A 6,916-nucleotide genomic window follows, 5' to 3' on the forward strand; every position below is an offset into this window, starting at 1 on the left:
TAAACTAGGTTTAGATTAAACTTAGTTTGTTCATAACCTTGAAGTGTCAATTTTTGTGTGACAGTGTCAACTCTGAACTCTTTTTTTTTTTTCTCATTAAGGGGAAAATTTGCATCAGATTTAAACCAGAAAAGTCATTTTTTTCTTCCACAGCTAAAAGAAAGGAACTGTGAATATGTACTTTATTCCTTCTGAGAAAATGAATGTTTAATATGTGGTAGGTTCTCTTATTAGCAATATTTTTGTCTGCTACTATAACAGGTATTTCTCATTGTGATGTTAGCTGTGTGCTCAGCAAAAGAGAGGGTTAGAGTGGTAATCGTTGCCTTAAAGGATATGTTCTGTAAACACATTTAGACTTTCCTCTGCATCTTTTCTTTGCAAATCAAAGTTGTGCAGGGGCAAATCCATCAGGGTTGTTTCTCTCAAGTTAAGAGGTGCATCTAGGGACTTCTGCCTGACGAGCTGTAGTTTGAAATAATGTCAGATCTGAAACTTTCAGCTTACAGGGTTGTAAATATGCCTACTAAAGTAGGTTCATGAGGTATGTGTAGTAGCATGGTTGGTTGTTTTGGAAGGACACCACCCCATGCCAATAATAACTTGTAGTAAATACTCCAGTTTTGTAATTGAATGTGCTTAATAATTTTCAATGTCAAATGTATACTGAGTGCAGTTGTTTTAGGCATCAATGAAAGAATTGAGTATTTCTTTCAATAAGTAGTTTCTCAGTGTGCAACTCAAAGTTTGAGTTGCCCTTCAAGATTATTTGAGAAATTTCTTAGGAATGATAATGTAGAAAGCTGAGCTGTAGCTTTGCTACACCACTATGAATACAAGCCAAGCAGTGTTGTGAGGAGTGGGTCATAAAAGCATACTCATTATCTCTTTCCTAGAAGGTAAAAATGCCCCCCGAGGCCTTGTCAGTTAGTGCAACAACCTGACAGGGAAAAAGTTGATGGATCTGGAACGTAGGCTACATTCCTCAGACAGAGAAGGGAGTTTTAGTTTTAGTACCCTGAGGTAAGGAGGGACTCAGCCTCCCTGGAGCAAATGTTTGTATAAATGGCTGAAAGAAAATGATGCTATCTCCTCCTTTGCAGATAAAGTGTTCATGAATCTAACTGAAAAATTACAGCCAGAAGCTCTTGAGTGCAGGAAAAATAATCTTTCATTCTCTTGTGTTGGAGTGGATGTAAAGTGTTTTCCTTGCGCCTGTACCTGCTTTGAGCTGCCTCCCTGCCCAGGGTGAAGGCTTTCTTGAGTACTGGGTGATGGTGTGTATTATCACAGACTGGGCATCTTGTTGCAGGGGCTGAGTACTAAAAGTGAGGTGCCCAAAGGCAGAAATGTGCTAATTCTTAGTGTGCTCTGGATCTGCCCGAAGGGCCAGTTGTGTAGCAAGTGGCCCAAAGATCAGACCTGGGGATCTGGGATGCTGTCAAGCTGCCTTTTCCCAGGTAAGCCAGCACACCTAGCTGTAACACAAGATGTGTCAGGAAGATGAGAAGAGGTACAAGACTGTGATCAGTTAGGATTTTCTTTAAGGAAGAAAGGTGCCATGTGCTGCCACTCATCCAAGCCTCCTGTTAAGCCTGTAGACTAGGAGCCTGATGCTGCAGCTCTGAGGAAAGGGTCATTTCGATTAAAGTTGTACTCCAGAAGCACAGGTCTGATGGAGCCTGGCACAGTGCTCACAGCCAAGACCTTCAGTACAGAGCTACACAGCCAGAATGGGGCTAAACTACAAAATTGTCATATAAAAGCATAGAGATAACATAGAATTCACCTAGGCCTAAGTTTGGCCAAGGAGCACACAGTCTATTCAGACAGTGTAGAAGAAAAGAGAGATAAACTATTCAGATTAAGAGGGGAAGGAAGGCCTACTGTGAAATCAAATGAAATTACAGATTAAATTAGGTATTAGGAAAAAATTCTTTACTGTGAGGGTGTTGAGGCACTGGAACAGGTTGCCCAGAGAAGTTGTGTCTGACCCATCCCTGGCAGTGTTCAAGGCCAGGTTGGAGAGGTGTTTGAGCAACCTGATTGAGTGGGAGGTGTCCCTACCCACAGCAAGGGGTTGGAACTAGGTGATCTTTAAGGTCCCTTGCAACCCAAACCATTCTGTGGTATGATTCTGTGAAATTTATTCTTGAAACAAGTTCAGGTAGCAAATGTGAGCATTCCACTTCAAAGCAAGGTATGATGTTGGCACCATAAGTCAACACTTACTTTGTTTTAGGTACCAGTGGCAAGTTTCATTCTCTTTCCTGGCTCCCATCACCTGTCCACACAGGGCCTGAGACAGGCTGCAGGTTCTGTCAGTTCCTGCTAACTGAAAAGAATGTTTTATAGTCAGGGGCTCTTGGAAGTGAGAAACACTGGCTATGGGATTATTCTGCTGCTTCTCAAGCATTTAGAGCATGGATTAGTTTAAGACAGACATACTCTGAAATGTCACCTTTGCTGCCAGGACACGTTTACTTAAGAGATTGCCACTGTAGTTTTTTCCTTTCCAGAACTTTTTCTCCTTAATGAACTTTACCAGGGTTATTGACAAGACTTTCTGTTTAGACAGATTATCGGGTACATTTTCTCATTACACGTCAGCAAAATATGTTCTTTCTTTCACAATATTATAACCTAAATATAGCAAGGTAAATGTAATGTAGTGCAGTGATTGCACCATTACTAAAAAGGGAGGCAGGATGGACTGAGTGAAAGGATCCTGTGAGAAAGGAATCTGGATAAGAAGAACAACTGCTGGGTGCAAAAGAGAGAATGCTGTGACCCAGCAAGAACATAGATCAAGCAAAATAGACTGAAGAGCAAAGGAGGGAAGAAAGTAGGGTATGATGAAGCCAACATGTAAAACAGACAATTGTTCTGTAGCCCAGATTTAAAGATGAACTCATAGAGAACTCCATCTGTGGGGAGAAATTGAAGATGGGGGCTCCATGTTCTGCAGAGGGAGGTTTTCTCAGCAGTGATACACTGATGTATGTGGAGAGGCAAGACAAGCAGGCCAAGGAGGAAAGAATCGCATCAGACAAGGCAAAAAGGTATTTTGGTACTGGATTTTGCAAAGGTTTAACAAGACTTGGCTTGGGAACCAAATCTAGAAGGAATTTGTGTGCCATTTGGATGCTGCCTGCTTCCATGGCAGAGGATGTGCTGGTTGCTCAATCCTCACCTGCCTACAGGCACAACTGTTCTTATCCTCCTTAATAGTTACCAGCCTCAAGCAGCATTAATTACCTGTATGTAACCCAGCACTGTGACTGCTCGATTTCCTTCCTTCTGCAGATTTCAGAATAGAGAGGATTTGAGACTTTTTTCTCTCTTTAAAATGTTTGTTCATTAAATAAAGTAAATTGAAAATCATACTCGACATCTTTCTCCTTAAGAAAAAAAGGGTCAAGATACCAGTCAGTGAAAAAATGCCATGTCTTCTCCATCTCCCACAAATGCATCTCCTTTAAGAAAAGAAACCCAACAAAACAACCAAAACAATAACAAAGCAGATTCACTATTTGGCTTCAGTCCAAAGCTCGGATGTGGGGAGTGCTGAGCTCTTGTCCTTTTCCTTGACCTAAACGGGGAAGGGAGAAACTGGTGCTGGTTCCCTCCAGGCTTTTCACCATCTGTCTCTGCTTTCTTGTTTCTCCCACAGCCTCCTGTGACGTACAGAACATGTGTGGATGCAGATGACAGACTCTGACTTGTGAAGAGCTCTTTTTTGACCAAGGGCCAGCCTTACAGCCCACGTGATTCCTTTATGAATCCTAAGCATGTACCATCTTGTACAAATACTGACATGTCTTGCTCCAATACGTGATTTTTAGAAAGAATCTTAAGATGCCTCAACAAATGTGTGTGTCCACTTCCTTCATAAAAGTACATGTTACTGGGGGATCTTCCCATGGATTAAAAAAAATAAATTCAATTTGTTTTAGCAAATATTTGTGTTTGGGATGGGGCACTGTGCCATATTGATACCTAAGTGTGCTGACGGTCAGGGTGGAATTCCCATCTCATTTTTAGGGAAAGTCATTTGTTAGGCAAGAAAGCAAAAGAAGAAAACAGGTTTAGGGTTTTCTTGGTGGTTCTTTTTGGGGTTTGGTTGGGGCTTTTTTCTTGTTAAGAATTATTTTGAACAGTACCCAAAAATACTGAAACTCTGCTCTGAGCTGCACCAGCTTTTCAGCAACACTTTTCTTTGCCCTGTCTTTGCACCAACATCTGACTCTTAAACTAAGCCAGTTCTAACTTGTGTTTTGTGACTTGTCTTGCAATTACAGCAGCTTGTTGGTTAATTTTTTGGTCAGATTTAAAAGACTTTCCTCTCTCCTATGCAGACACATTCTACATCAGCCTGTCTTCTGGCAGAGTCCCCATGGCCACGGACAACACTGTGGTAATAAGGGAGACAAATTTTTAAAGCTTTTTGACAAGTGGTGCTCAAGGCGTATTTGACTTTTCCTCATTAGTAATGGTGGCATATTTTAAAATATTTACTGTCTTCCTTTCAGCTGAAGAGGATTCCTGCAATACCACAATATCTCACTTTCAGAATGGGGACAGAAACTTCAGTCTGGGCACACTCTTCAGAAGTCTGTAGCTGCATACTTTTGAAATATCTTTGTTTTAATGAAAATGCATTGATTAAATTGTAACTTAAGCATGAATTTTTATTTCAGTGTTTCTTAGCATACTTTCAATTCTCCGGATTGTGACTAAGGATTGTGTCTGCTTTTAGTTGAAAACAGATTTTTGGTATATGATGAAGACATTTTATTCAGGCTTTGGTATGTCTGAAAAGTGCTGGGTATGGGATCTCATGAACTCTCCTCCAGTGCTTTCACTGGCGTTGGCATGCTGCTTCTGACCATTGCTGATCCCAGTTTAGACTGCCATCTCCAGTTCAACCCTGATATTGTTTACTACGCAGCTGATATGTTCAAGGGGTGCACTATATGGTTGTATATTTATATGTATGTAGATGTCTGTGTGGATAAAGGCATGCATACGTGTGTATTGTTGTTTAATACGTCTCGAGATTAAAAGGTGTTGGGCACAAAAGTGCTTAACAGGATTCAGTTGCTAATGAGGCATCGGCTGAAGGTCCGGGGGGATATCTGGCTCCTTTGAACCAAGCTGACAACGTTTCCCAGTGCTCACAGATATGTGGAGCTCATGAGGCTCTTGTTCATGCCCTTTCTGAATGACCTTGACTAATGCTCACAGCCATCTCTCAGCTGCCAAGACCCTAATGCAGTCTTATTTTATAGTCAGGTTCTAAGGGGACTGCACATTATGGGCCTAGAAAATAGCTCTCATTCTGATCTCTGAAATGGTCAGACAGAAAATATTTTAAGGTTTATGAAAAAAAATCCAACCCACCCCAAATAGTAAAAACCCCACGGCTTTGGGTCTCGACCCACACAAGGACTGTCTGGGTAAAATTTTCACACTAGACTTTTGCTGCATAGTGGACCCATCTATTCTTTCTTACTTGCCAGGACCCAAGTTCAAGATAATTTCCTTCTTCTGGAAAAAAATGATAACTTCACTGTGCCTCGTGTCTAATAACTGTCATTGCTTCTGCTTCCTGATTTCATCTAGGAAAGTAATCAACAGCTGTATGAGAAACTAGGAACCCTGAACTCAGTTTATGGCAAACAAATTAGTAGTGTTTGCACCTATGGGTATTATTTTGAGGTAAGAACTGGTGTACCTGAGGGCTTGTGTGAGAAAACTCTGAACAAGTGAGATAATTGAGTGAGAAATCTTAGCAGAAAGGTAAAAGACTATTTTCAAAATTATTTTTGTCCAGTGATCTCTTCAGCTGTATTCTGTTATGTCTTGACTTAGCAAATGAGTGCCTGGAGCCAGCTGACACTCAATGAAATTGTGTCGCTTCATGGTACGGAACAGTTTGCTTCTGTGACTTGTGAAATGCATGTTTCAAGGCTTTGTACTAATACTTGGCATTCCTTTCAAACAGAACTGAGAGGAGAGATAATTCGTGTTAAATAGAGCCTGAACTGTGAACTTGCCTTGAATGTCAGATTAGGAACAACTGAAATATAATTTGTCATCTGAGTACACAAAGCTAGTCAAGATATCCTAACACGTAATTGCTTTTCATCTCACACAAACATTTGGGTTTGGACACATGCTTTTTATTTCGTGAGTTTTTTGAGGTTTGGGTTGGATTGGGGTTTTTTTGGCCTTTTTTTGGGTGTTTGGGGTTTTTGTTTGTTTGGGGTTTTTTTTGTGTAGCACCCAATGAAAAATCCATTGGGGTACACTACTGGGAGCCTGAGGAGCTAGACTTTGTTGGCAGCTTGTTTTTTAAATGCTTTATTCTTACAGTAAAAACACTGAAGACCCAGGAGTGAAATGCATAACATTACTGCAAAGTATTAACTGCTGTAATTTCAGGAGAAGAAGAAACAGTGGTGTTTAGAGGAAGAAAGGAATAAAATTAATAACTGTTCTTTAAGTGGGCACAGTTCATGGTGTTTTAATCTTCTAGTAACACAAGAGATACAAGGAAAGCAGGGCTGGAGGAACCAACAGAGTCCACTCCTGTCTTTCAATAAAAGGCAACAGAATGAAAATTTGTTCATAATAATACGTTTTTTAAAGCCCCCCAAACCACTTCTGTCCTTCATATACAAAAGGAATTGTTCATAGTTAGTTTTATAATATAAGCAATAATATTCTGAAAATTAAAGTATGTAGAAGAAAATTTATAAAAGTGAAAAATTGCTTAGTGCTTTGGTCTTTTTACTAATACATAAGAGAAAGTGAGATGGATATCTTAATTTATAAATAACTGCATGATGGAATAATGCTGAGTTTTTCAGATGTGACTTAATGTGTTAAGTATTTCTTCCCCTGCAAGGGA

Source organism: Acanthisitta chloris, unplaced genomic scaffold, assembly GCF_000695815.1.
Source record: "Acanthisitta chloris isolate BGI_N310 unplaced genomic scaffold, ASM69581v1 scaffold25477, whole genome shotgun sequence".
Lineage (NCBI taxonomy): Eukaryota > Metazoa > Chordata > Aves > Passeriformes > Acanthisittidae > Acanthisitta > Acanthisitta chloris.